At 37.6% G+C, this 13,203-nt stretch overlaps 6 non-coding genes across 6 annotated transcripts; all 6 read right to left on the bottom strand.

Annotated features, from left to right (window-relative positions):
• Nucleotides 1-99: 99 nt before the first annotated feature.
• TRNAF-GAA (transfer RNA phenylalanine (anticodon GAA)) lies at nucleotides 100-172 on the bottom strand. Its single transcript has one exon. It is a non-coding gene; the product is annotated as a tRNA-Phe (tRNA).
• Nucleotides 173-1,848: 1,676 nt separating this feature from the next.
• On the bottom strand, nucleotides 1,849-1,921 carry TRNAF-GAA (transfer RNA phenylalanine (anticodon GAA)). The gene has a single exon. It is a non-coding gene; the product is annotated as a tRNA-Phe (tRNA).
• A 1,096-nt stretch (nucleotides 1,922-3,017) lies between these two features.
• TRNAF-GAA (transfer RNA phenylalanine (anticodon GAA)) lies at nucleotides 3,018-3,090 on the bottom strand. Its single transcript has one exon. It is a non-coding gene; the product is annotated as a tRNA-Phe (tRNA).
• A 1,676-nt stretch (nucleotides 3,091-4,766) lies between these two features.
• Nucleotides 4,767-4,839, bottom strand: TRNAF-GAA (transfer RNA phenylalanine (anticodon GAA)). The gene has a single exon. It is a non-coding gene; the product is annotated as a tRNA-Phe (tRNA).
• Nucleotides 4,840-8,852: 4,013 nt separating this feature from the next.
• On the bottom strand, nucleotides 8,853-8,925 carry TRNAF-GAA (transfer RNA phenylalanine (anticodon GAA)). The gene has a single exon. It is a non-coding gene; the product is annotated as a tRNA-Phe (tRNA).
• Nucleotides 8,926-11,770: 2,845 nt separating this feature from the next.
• On the bottom strand, nucleotides 11,771-11,843 carry TRNAF-GAA (transfer RNA phenylalanine (anticodon GAA)). The gene has a single exon. It is a non-coding gene; the product is annotated as a tRNA-Phe (tRNA).
• Nucleotides 11,844-13,203: the final 1,360 nt, after the last annotated feature.

Raw genomic sequence — 13,203 nt, 5'->3', positions numbered from 1 at the left:
ATTGTGTTGTTGATCAGATTGATAAAAGGTTTTGATAAAGAAGAGCGTTGATTTAACTCCAAACAGCTTTTGTGACATGAAAAGCAGAAGTTGAAATTGTGCCGAAACCCGGGATTGAACCAGGGACCTTTAGATCTTCAGTCTAACGCTCTCCCAACTGAGCTATTTCGGCCTGCTGGTAGTTTGGGTCTTCATCCTTTCTTTTAAACTTCCCAAGAAAATAGATGCTCAACCTCATGCTAGAGCTATGTTTTAAGATGTCCTGTATCATTCACCAGTTAACGGGTGCAATAGGTAAATAGCATTTTTCGGATCCAGGTTAGGTAGCTTTTGTTGTTTACTCTGAATGGACTAGCACCATATTACACAGAGGTATTTGGCCTGAGTAGGTAAGCTATGTCATCTGAATACTGAAATCTGTGTTCAAGGAGAAGTGGAAGCTGATGCAGACAAGAGTTTACTTTACAAAAAAGCATGAAATAGGAAACATTTGTAGTCGAAGCTGAATGCAAGAGAGGTGGAAGCAAATTTAGAAGGAGGACAGAAAGACAATTCTATGTTGAATTGATCATGTTGTGGATCAGTTGATCAAATATTTTGATAAATAAAGAAAGAAAAACTTGAGCTGATACCAAGAAATATTTTGTGAGAAGCAAGAAACCTCTCAGACTTTTCCGAAACCCAGCATTGAACAAGGGACTTTTAGATTTTCAATCTAACACTCTCCCAACTCAGCTATTTCATCCAGCTGGCCATTTTGGCTTTCTGTTGTATTTTTGATAATTGTTAAAGATAAATGCAGACCCTGGTCATTCTATCTGCATGTGCAGTTATGTGTTAAATTGTCCAATGTTATTCAGCAGCTAAATTGGTCTGATGGGTGAATTTCCTTTTTAGGAGCCAAGTTAGTTAGAAGATGTTTGTAAACTATGAATGGACTTATACTCAGACACACAGACCTATGTGGCGAGGGTAGGCAAACTAGGTCATCTGACTACTAACAGTTTTGTATAAGGGGAACTCGAGGCTGATGCAGGCAAAGCTTTACTTTCAATTAAAGGAAGAATTGGCAAATAAAGCAGGTAAATTTGAATACAAGAGAGGTGGAAGCAAGTTTGACAGAAAGACAGAATGTAAAAAATATGTTGAAATGGTTGTCTTTTCGATCAGCTTGATAAAAGGTTTTGATCATTATAAACAACGTCAATATGAGTTGACTCCAAATAGCATTTGTGGCATGCAAAGCATAAGTTCAAAATGTGCCTAAACCCGGGATTGAACCAGGGACCTTTAGATCTTCAGTCTACTGCTCTCCCAACTGAGCTATTTCATCCAGCTGGCAATTTTGGCTTTCTGTTGTATTTTTTATAATTGTTAAAGATAAATGCAGAACTTGGTCACTCTATCTGCATGTGCAGTTATGTGTTAAATTGTCCAGTATTATTCAGTAGCTAAATTGGTCTGATGGGTGAATTTCCTTTTTAGGAGCCAAGTTAGTTAGATGATGTTTGTAAACTATGAATGGACTTATACTCAGAAACACAGACCTATATGGCGAGGGTCGGCAAGCTAGGTCATCTGACTACTAACAGTTTTGTATAAGGGGAACTGGAGGCTGATGCAGGCAAAGCTTTACTTTCAATTAAAGGAAGAATTGGGAAATAAAGGAGGCAAAGTTGAATACAAGAGAGGTGGAAGCAAGTTTGAAAGAAAGACAGAAAGTAAATAATATGTTGAATTAATTGTATTGTCGATTATCTTGATAAAAGGTTTTGATCATTATAAACAAAGTCAATATGAGTTGACTCAAAATAGTCTTTGTGGCATGCAAAGCAGAAGTTCAAAATGTGCCGAAACCCGGGATCGAACCAGGGACCTTTAGATCTTCAGTCTAACACTCTCCCAACTGAGCTATTTCGGCCTGCCAGCAGCTATAGTATTCAGCCTCTTTTTTTGAACAATCCCAGAACAGAGATGCAGAACCTGGATTTTCAATCTGAGGTTAGAGCTGTGTTTTAATGTGTCCTGCATTGTTCAGCAGCTAACTGGTGAAATGGGTGAGTAGCGTTTTTGGGATAAATGTTAGGTCGTTTTTCTTTTAAAACTCTGAGTGGACCAGCACTGTATTACACAGACGTATGTCGCCTGAGTAGGTAAGCTATGTCATCTCAATACTGACAACTTTGTTCAAGGAGAAGTGAAAGCTGATGCAGACAAGAGTTTACTTTGAAAAAAGTATAAAATGGGATAAATTCGTCATCAAAGTTGATGGCAAGAGAGGTGGAAGCAAGTTTAGAAGGAGGACAGAAAGACAACTTTTTGTTGAAGTTATCATGTTGTTGATCAGTTGATAAAATATTTTGAGAAATAAAGAAAAAAAAACTAGAGCTGATTTCAAGAAATATTTTGCAAGAATGTAGGATCCCCTCGCACTGTGCTGAAAGTCAGGATTGAATCAGGTACCTTAAGCTCTTCAGTCTAACGATCTCCCAACTGAGATATTTCAGCCAACAAGTCCCTGTGGCCTCCTGATGTATTATTAATAATTGTAGACGATACATACAGAACCTGGTCATTCTATTTTCGTTTATAGTTATGTGTTAAAGTGTCCAGTATCATTCAGCAGGTAACTTGGTCTGATGAGTGAATATCCTTTTTAGGGGACAAGGTAGGTAGAATTTTTTTTTCTAAACTCTGAATTGACTTATACTCTGAAACACAGACCTATATGGCCAGGGTGTACAAGCTATGTCATCTGACTACTGACAGTTTTGTATAAGGGGAATTGGAGGCTGATGCAGGCAAAGCTTTACTTTAAAATAAAGCAAGAAGTTGCAAATAAATGAGGCATAGTTGAATACAAGAGAGGTGGAAGCAAGTTTGAAAGGAAGACGGAAAGTAAATAATATGTTGAATTGATTGTGTTGTTGATCAGATTGATAAAAGGTTTTGATAAAGAAGAGCGTTGATTTAACTCCAAACAGCTTTTGTGACATGAAAAGCAGAAGTTGAAATTGTGCCGAAACCCGGGATTGAACCAGGGACCTTTAGATCTTCAGTCTAACGCTCTCCCAACTGAGCTATTTCGGCCTGCTGGTAGTTTGGGTCTTCATCCTTTCTTTTAAACTTCCCAAGAAAATAGATGCTCAACCTCATGCTAGAGCTATGTTTTAAGATGTCCTGTATCATTCATCACTTAACGGGTGCAATAGGTAAATAGCATTTTTCGGATCCAGGTTAGGTAGCTTTTGTTTTTTACTCTGAATGGACTAGCACCATATTACACAGAGGTATTTGGCCTGAGTAGGTAAGCTATGTCATCTGAATACTGAAATCTGTGTTCAAGGAGAAGTGGAAGCTGATGCAGACAAGAGTTTACTTTACAAAAAAGCATGAAATAGGAAACATTTGTAGTCGAAGCTGAATGCAAGAGAGGTGGAAGCAAATTTAGAAGGAGGACAGAAAGACAATTCTATGTTGAATTGATCATGTTGTCGATCAGTTGATCAAATATTTTGATAAATAAAGAAAGAAAAACTTGAGCTGATACCAAGAAATATTTTGTGAGAAGCAAGAAACCTCTCAGACTTTTCCGAAACCAAGCATTGAACAAGGGACTTTTAGATTTTCAATCTAACACTCTCCCAACTGAGCTATTTCATCCAGCTGGCCATTTTGGCTTTCTGTTGTATTTTTGATAATTGTTAAAGATAAATGCAGACCCTGGTCATTCTATCTGCATGTGCAGTTATGTGTTAAATTGTCCAATATTATTCAGCAGCTAAATTGGTCTGATGGGTGAATTTCCTTTTTAGGAGCCAAGTTAGTTAGAAGATGTTTGTAAACTATGAATGGACTTATACTCAGACACACAGACCTATATGGCGAGGGTAGGCAAACTAGGTCATCTGACTACTAACAGTTTTGTATAAGGGGAACTCGAGGCTGATGCAGGCAAAGCTTTACTTTCAATTAAAGGAAGAATTGGCAAATAAAGCAGGTAAAGTTGAATACAAGAGAGGTGGAAGCAAGTTTGACAGAAAGACAGAATGTAAAAAATATGTTGAAATGGTTGTCTTATCGATCAGCTTGATAAAAGGTTTTGATCATTATAAACAACGTCAATATGAGTTGACTCCAAATAGCATTTGTGGCATGCAAAGCAGAAGTTCAAAATGTGCCTAAACCCGGGATTGAACCAGGGACCTTTAGATCTTCAGTCTACTGCTCTCCCAACTGAGCTATTTCATCCAGCTGGCAATTTTGGCTTTCTGTTGTATTTTTTATAATTGTTAAAGAAAAATGCAGAACCTGGTCACTCTATCTGCATGTGCAGTTATGTGTTAAATTGTCCAGTATTATTCAGTAGCTAAATTGGTCTGATGGGTGAATTTCCTTTTTAGGAGCCAAGTTAGTTAGATGATGTTTGTAAACTATGAATGGACTTATACTCAGAAACACAGACCTATATGGCGAGGGTCGGCAAGCTAGGTCATCTGACTACTAACAGTTTTGTATAAGGGGAACTGGAGGCTGATGCAGGCAAAGCTTTACTTTCAATTAAAGGAAGAATTGGGAAATAAAGGAGGCAAAGTTGAATACAAGAGAGGTGGAAGCAAGTTTGAAAGAAAGACAGAAAGTAAATAATATGTTGAATTAATTGTATTGTCGATTATCTTGATAAAAGGTCTTGATCATTATAAACAAAGTCAATATGAGTTGATTCAAAATAGTCTTTGTGGCATGCAAAGCAGAAGTTCAAAATGTGCCGAAACCCGGGATCGAACCAGGGACCTTTAGATCTTCAGTCTAACGCTCTCCCAACTGAGCTATTTCGGCCTGCCAGCAGCTATAGTATTCAGCCTCTTTTTTTGAACAATCCCAGAACAGAGATGCAGAACCTGGATTTTCAATCTGAGGTTAGAGCTGTGTTTTAATGTGTCCTGCATTGTTCAGCAGCTAACTGGTGAAAGGGTGAGTAGCGTTTTTGGGATAAATGTTAGGTCGTTTTTCTTTTAAAACTCTAAGTGGACCAGCACTGTATTACACAGACGTATGTCGCCTGAGTAGGTAAGCTATGTCATCTCAATACTGACAACTTTGTTCAAGGAGAAGTGAAAGCTGATGCAGACAAGAGTTTACTTTGAAAAAAGTATAAAATGGGATAAATTCGTCATCAAAGTTGATGGCAAGAGAGGTGGAAGCAAGTTTAGAAGGAGGACAGAAAGACAACTTTTTGTTGAAGTTATCATGTTGTTGATCAGTTGATAAAATATTTTGAGAAATAAAAAAAAAAAACTAGAGCTGATTTCAAGAAATATTTTGCAAGAATGTAGGATCCCCTCGCACTGTGCTGAAAGTCAGGATTGAATCAGGTACCTTAAGCTCTTCAGTCTAACGATCTCCCAACTGAGATATTTCAGCCAACAAGTCCCTGTGGCCTCCTGATGTATTATTAATAATTGTAGACGATACATACAGAACCTGGTCATTCTATTTTCGTTTATAGTTATGTGTTAAAGTGTCCAGTATCATTCAGCAGGTAACTTGGTCTGATGAGTGAATATCCTTTTTAGGGGACAAGGTAGGTAGAATTTTTTTTTCTAAACTCTGAATTGACTTATACTCTGAAACACAGACCTATATGGCCAGGGTGTACAAGCTATGTCATCTGACTACTGACAGTTTTGTATAAGGGGAACTGGAGGCTGATGCAGGCAAAGCTTTACTTTAAAATAAAGCAAGAAGTTGCAAATAAATGAGGCATAGTTGAATACAAGAGAGGTGGAAGCAAGTTTGAAAGGAAGACAGAAAGTAAATAATATGTTGAATTGATTGTGTTGTTGATCAGATTGATAAAAGGTTTTGATAAAGAAGAGCGTTGATTTAACTCCAAACAGCTTTTGTGACATGAAAAGCAGAAGTTGAAATTGTGCCGAAACCCGGGATTGAACCAGGGACCTTTAGATCTTCAGTCTAACGCTCTCCCAACTGATCTATTTCGGCCTGCTGGTAGTTTGGGGCTTCATCCTTTTTTTTTAAACTTCACAAGAAAATAGATGCTCAACCTCATGCTAGAGCTATGTTTTAAGATGTCCTGTATCATTCACCAGTTAACGGGTGCAATAGGTAAATAGCATTTTTCGGATCCAGGTTAGGTAGCTTTTGTTTTTTACTCTGAATGGACTAGCACCATATTACACAGAGGTATTTGGCCTGAGTAGGTAAGCTATGTCATCTGAATACTGAAATCTGTGTTCAAGGAGAAGTGGAAGCTGATGCAGACAAGAGTTTACTTTACAAAAAAGCATGAAATAGGAAACATTTGTAGTCGAAGCTGAATGCAAGAGAGGTGGAAGCAAATTTAGAAGGAGGACAGAAAGACAATTCTATGTTGAATTGATCATGTTGTCGATCAGTTGATCAAATATTTTGATAAATAAAGAAAGAAAAACTTGAGCTGATACCAAGAAATATTTTGTGAGAAGCAAGAAACCTCTCAGACTTTTCCGAAACCCAGCATTGAACAAGGGACTTTTAGATTTTCAATCTAACACTCTCCCAACTGAGCTATTTCATCCAGCTGGCCATTTTGGCTTTCTGTTGTATTTTTGATAATTGTTAAAGATAAATGCAGACCCTGGTCATTCTATCTGCATGTGCAGTTATGTGTTAAATTGTCCAATATTATTCAGCAGCTAAATTGGTCTGATGGGTGAATTTCCTTTTTAGGAGCCAAGTTAGTTAGAAGATGTTTGTAAACTATGAATGGACTTATACTCAGACACACAGACCTATATGGCGAGGGTAGGCAAACTAGGTCATCTGACTACTAACAGTTTTGTATAAGGGGAACTCGAGGCTGATGCAGGCAAAGCTTTACTTTCAATTAAAGGAAGAATTGGCAAATAAAGCAGGTAAAGTTGAATACAAGAGAGGTGGAAGCAAGTTTGACAGAAAGACAGAATGTAAAAAATATGTTGAAATGGTTGTCTTATCGATCAGCTTGATAAATGGTTTTGATCATTATAAACAACGTCAATATGAGTTGACTCCAAATAGCATTTGTGGCATGCAAAGCAGAAGTTCAAAATGTGCCTAAACCCGGGATTGAACCAGGGACCTTTAGATCTTCAGTCTACTGCTCTACCAACTGAGCTATTTCATCCAGCTGGCAATTTTGGCTTTCTGTTGTATTTTTTATAATTGTTAAAGAAAAATGCAGAACCTGGTCACTCTATCTGCATGTGCAGTTATGTGTTAAATTGTCCAGTATTATTCAGTAGCTAAATTGGTCTGATGGGTGAATTTCCTTTTTAGGAGCCAAGTTAGTTAGATGATGTTTGTAAACTATGAATGGACTTATACTCAGAAACACAGACCTATATGGCGAGGGTCGGCAAGCTAGGTCATCTTACTACTAACAGTTTTGTATAAGGGGAACTGGAGGCTGATGCAGGCAAAGCTTTACTTTCAATTAAAGGAAGAATTGGGAAATAAAGGAGGCAAAGTTGAATACAAGAGAGGTGGAAGCAAGTTTGAAAGAAAGACAGAAAGTAAATAATATGTTGAATTAATTGTATTGTCGATTATCTTGATAAAAGGTTTTGATCATTATAAACAAAGTCAATATGAGTTGACTCAAAATAGTCTTTGTGGCATGCAAAGCAGAAGTTCAAAATGTGCCCAAACCCGGGATCGAACCAGGGACCTTTAGATCTTCAGTCTAACGCTCTCCCAACTGAGCTATTTCGGCCTGCCAGCAGCTATAGTATTCAGCCTCTTTTTTTGAACAATCCCAGAACAGAGATGCAGAACCTGGATTTTCAATCTGAGGTTAGAGCTGTGTTTTAATGTGTCCTGCATTGTTCAGCAGCTAACTGGTGAAAGGGTGAGTAGCGTTTTTGGGATAAATGTTAGGTCGTTTTTCTTTTAAAACTCTAAGTGGACCAGCACTGTATTACACAGACGTATGTCGCCTGAGTAGGTAAGCTATGTCATCTCAATACTGACAACTTTGTTCAAGGAGAAGTGAAAGCTGATGCAGACAAGAGTTTGCTTTGAAAAAAGTATAAAATGGGATAAATTCGTCATCAAAGCTGATGGCAAGAGAGGTGGAAGCAAGTTTAGAAGGAGGACAGAAAGACAACTTTTTGTTGAAGTTATCATGTTGTTGATCAGTTGATAAAATATTTTGAGAAATAAAGGAAAAAAAACCTAGAGCTGATTTCAAGAAATATTTTGCAAGAATGTAGGATCCCCTCGCACTGTGCTGAAAGTCAGGATTGAATCAGGTACCTTAAGCTCTTCAGTCTAACGATCTCCCAACTGAGATATTTCAGCCAACAAGTCCCTGTGGCCTCCTGATGTATTATTAATAATTGTAGACGATACATACAGAACCTGGTCATTCTATTTTCGTTTATAGTTATGTGTTAAAGTGTCCAGTATCATTCAGCAGGTAACTTGGTCTGATGAGTGAATATCCTTTTTAGGGGACAATGTAGGTAGAATTTTTTTTTCTAAACTCTGAATTGACTTATACTCTGAAACACAGACCTATATGGCCAGGGTGTACAAGCTATGTCATCTGACTACTGACAGTTTTGTATAAGGGGAATTGGAGGCTGATGCAGGCAAAGCTTTACTTTAAAATAAAGCAAGAAGTTTCAAATAAATGAGGCATAGTTGAATACAAGAGAGGTGGAAGCAAGTTTGAAAGGAAGACAGAAAGTAAATAATATGTTGAATTGATTGTGTTGTTGATCAGATTGATAAAAGGTTTTGATAAAGAAGAGCGTTGATTTAACTCCAAACAGCTTTTGTGACATGAAAAGCAGAAGTTGAAATTGTGCCGAAACCCGGGATTGAACCAGGGACCTTTAGATCTTCAGTCTAACGCTCTCCCAACTGAGCTATTTCGGCCTGCTGGTAGTTTGGGTCTTCATCCTTTCTTTTAAACTTCCCAAGAAAATAGATGCTCAACCTCATGCTAGAGCTATGTTTTAAGATGTCCTGTATCATTCATCAGTTAACGGGTGCAATAGGTAAATAGCATTTTTCGGATCCAGGTTAGGTAGCTTTTGTTTTTTACTCTGAATGGACTAGCACCATATTACACAGAGGTATTTGGCCTGAGTAGGTAAGCTATGTCATCTGAATACTGAAATCTGTGTTCAAGGAGAAGTGGAAGCTGATGCAGACAAGAGTTTACTTTACAAAAAAGCATGAAATAGGAAACATTTGTAGTCGAAGCTGAATGCAAGAGAGGTGGAAGCAAATTTAGAAGGAGGACAGAAAGACAATTCTATGTTGAATTGATCATGTTGTCGATCAGTTGATCAAATATTTTGATAAATAAAGAAAGAAAAACTTGAGCTGATACCAAGAAATATTTTGTGAGAAGCAAGAAACCTCTCAGACTTTTCCGAAACCCAGCATTGAACAAGGGACTTTTAGATTTTCAATCTAACACTCTCCCAACTGAGCTATTTCATCCAGCTGGCCATTTTGGCTTTCTGTTGTATTTTTGATAATTGTTAAAGATAAATGCAGACCCTGGTCATTCTATCTGCATGTGCAGTTATGTGTTAAATTGTCCAATATTATTCAGCAGCTAAATTGGTCTGATGGGTGAATTTCCTTTTTAGGAGCCAAGTTAGTTAGAAGATGTTTGTAAACTATGAATGGACTTATACTCAGACACACAGACCTATATGGCGAGGGTAGGCAAACTAGGTCATCTGACTACTAACAGTTTTGTATAAGGGGAACTCGAGGCTGATGCAGGCAAAGCTTTACTTTCAATTAAAGGAAGAATTGGCAAATAAAGCAGGTAAAGTTGAATACAAGAGAGGTGGAAGCAAGTTTGACAGAAAGACAGAATGTAAAAAATATGTTGAAATGGTTGTCTTATCGATCAGCTTGATAAAAGGTTTTGATCATTATAAACAACGTCAATATGAGTTGACTCCAAATAGCATTTGTGGCATGCAAAGCAGAAGTTCAAAATGTGCCTAAACCCGGGATTGAACCAGGGACCTTTAAATCTTCAGTCTACTGCTCTCCCAACTGAGCTATTTCATCCAGCTGGCAATTTTGGCTTTCTGTTGTATTTTTTATAATTGTTAAAGATAAATGCAGAACCTGGTCACTCTATCTGCATGTGCAGTTATGTGTTAAATTGTCCAGTATTATTCAGTAGCTAAATTGGTCTGATGGGTGAATTTCCTTTTTAGGAGCCAAGTTAGTTAGATGATGTTTGTAAACTATGAATGGACTTATACTCAGAAACACAGACCTATATGGCGAGGGTCGGCAAGCTAGGTCATCTTACTACTAACAGTTTTGTATAAGGGGAACTGGAGGCTGATGCAGGCAAAGCTTTACTTTCAATTAAAGGAAGAATTGGGAAATAAAGGAGGCAAAGTTGAATACAAGAGAGGTGGAAGCAAGTTTGAAAGAAAGACAGAAAGTAAATAATATGTTGAATTAATTGTATTGTCGATTATCTTGATAAAAGGTTTTGATCATTATAAACAAAGTCAATATGAGTTGACTCAAAATAGTCTTTGTGGCATGCAAAGCAGAAGTTCAAAATGTGCCCAAACCCGGGATCGAACCAGGGACCTTTAGATCTTCAGTCTAACGCTCTCCCAACTGAGCTATTTCGGCCTGCCAGCAGCTATAGTATTCAGCCTCTTTTTTTGAACAATCCCAGAACAGAGATGCAGAACCTGGATTTTCAATCTGAGGTTAGAGCTGTGTTTTAATGTGTCCTGCATTGTTCAGCAGCTAACTGGTGAAAGGGTGAGTAGCGTTTTTGGGATAAATGTTAGGTCGTTTTTCTTTTAAAACTCTAAGTGGACCAGCACTGTATTACACAGACGTATGTCGCCTGAGTAGGTAAGCTATGTCATCTCAATACTGACAACTTTGTTCAAGGAGAAGTGAAAGCTGATGCAGACAAGAGTTTGCTTTGAAAAAAGTATAAAATGGGATAAATTCGTCATCAAAGCTGATGGCAAGAGAGGTGGAAGCAAGTTTAGAAGGAGGACAGAAAGACAACTTTTTGTTGAAGTTATCATGTTGTTGATCAGTTGATAAAATATTTTGAGAAATAAAGGAAAAAAAACCTAGAGCTGATTTCAAGAAATATTTTGCAAGAATGTAGGATCCCCTCGCACTGTGCTGAAAGTCAGGATTGAATCAGGTACCTTAAGCTCTTCAGTCTAACGATCTCCCAACTGAGATATTTCAGCCAACAAGTCCCTGTGGCCTCCTGATGTATTATTAATAATTGTAGACGATACATACAGAACCTGGTCATTCTATTTTCGTTTATAGTTATGTGTTAAAGTGTCCAGTATCATTCAGCAGGTAACTTGGTCTGATGAGTGAATATCCTTTTTAGGGGACAATGTAGGTAGAATTTTTTTTTCTAAACTCTGAATTGACTTATACTCTGAAACACAGACCTATATGGCCAGGGTGTACAAGCTATGTCATCTGACTACTGACAGTTTTGTATAAGGGGAATTGGAGGCTGATGCAGGCAAAGCTTTACTTTAAAATAAAGCAAGAAGTTTCAAATAAATGAGGCATAGTTGAATACAAGAGAGGTGGAAGCAAGTTTGAAAGGAAGACAGAAAGTAAATAATATGTTGAATTGATTGTGTTGTTGATCAGATTGATAAAAGGTTTTGATAAAGAAGAGCGTTGATTTAACTCCAAACAGCTTTTGTGACATGAAAAGCAGAAGTTGAAATTGTGCCGAAACCCGGGATTGAACCAGGGACCTTTAGATCTTCAGTCTAACGCTCTCCCAACTGAGCTATTTCGGCCTGCTGGTAGTTTGGGTCTTCATCCTTTCTTTTAAACTTCCCAAGAAAATAGATGCTCAACCTCATGCTAGAGCTATGTTTTAAGATGTCCTGTATCATTCATCAGTTAACGGGTGCAATAGGTAAATAGCATTTTTCGGATCCAGGTTAGGTAGCTTTTGTTTTTTACTCTGAATGGACTAGCACCATATTACACAGAGGTATTTGGCCTGAGTAGGTAAGCTATGTCATCTGAATACTGAAATCTGTGTTCAAGGAGAAGTGGAAGCTGATGCAGACAAGAGTTTACTTTACAAAAAAGCATGAAATAGGAAACATTTGTAGTCGAAGCTGAATGCAAGAGAGGTGGAAGCAAATTTAGAAGGAGGACAGAAAGACAATTCTATGTTGAATTGATCATGTTGTCGATCAGTTGATCAAATATTTTGATAAATAAAGAAAGAAAAACTTGAGCTGATACCAAGAAATATTTTGTGAGAAGCAAGAAACCTCTCAGACTTTTCCGAAACCCAGCATTGAACAAGGGACTTTTAGATTTTCAATCTAACACTCTCCCAACTGAGCTATTTCATCCAGCTGGCCATTTTGGCTTTCTGTTGTATTTTTGATAATTGTTAAAGATAAATGCAGACCCTGGTCATTCTATCTGCATGTGCAGTTATGTGTTAAATTGTCCAATATTATTCAGCAGCTAAATTGGTCTGATGGGTGAATTTCCTTTTTAGGAGCCAAGTTAGTTAGAAGATGTTTGTAAACTATGAATGGACTTATACTCAGACACACAGACCTATATGGCGAGGGTAGGCAAACTAGGTCATCTGACTACTAACAGTTTTGTATAAGGGGAACTCGAGGCTGATGCAGGCAAAGCTTTACTTTCAATTAAAGGAAGAATTGGCAAATAAAGCAGGTAAAGTTGAATACAAGAGAGGTGGAAGCAAGTTTGACAGAAAGACAGAATGTAAAAAATATGTTGAAATGGTTGTCTTATCGATCAGCTTGATAAAAGGTTTTGATCATTATAAACAACGTCAATATGAGTTGACTCCAAATAGCATTTGTGGCATGCAAAGCAGAAGTTCAAAATGTGCCTAAACCCGGGATTGAACCAGGGACCTTTAAATCTTCAGTCTACTGCTCTCCCAACTGAGCTATTTCATCCAGCTGGCAATTTTGGCTTTCTGTTGTATTTTTTATAATTGTTAAAGATAAATGCAGAACCTGGTCACTCTATCTGCATGTGCAGTTATGTGTTAAATTGTCCAGTATTATTCAGTAGCTAAATTGGTCTGATGGGTGAATTTCCTTTTTAGGAGCCAAGTTAGTTAGATGATGTTTGTAAACTATGAATGGACTTATA

This window comes from Triturus cristatus, chromosome 8 (assembly GCF_964204655.1).
Source record: "Triturus cristatus chromosome 8, aTriCri1.1, whole genome shotgun sequence".
In the NCBI taxonomy this organism is placed as follows: Eukaryota; Metazoa; Chordata; class Amphibia; order Caudata; family Salamandridae; genus Triturus; species Triturus cristatus.
This window is presented reverse-complemented; position numbering and strand designations above follow the sequence as displayed.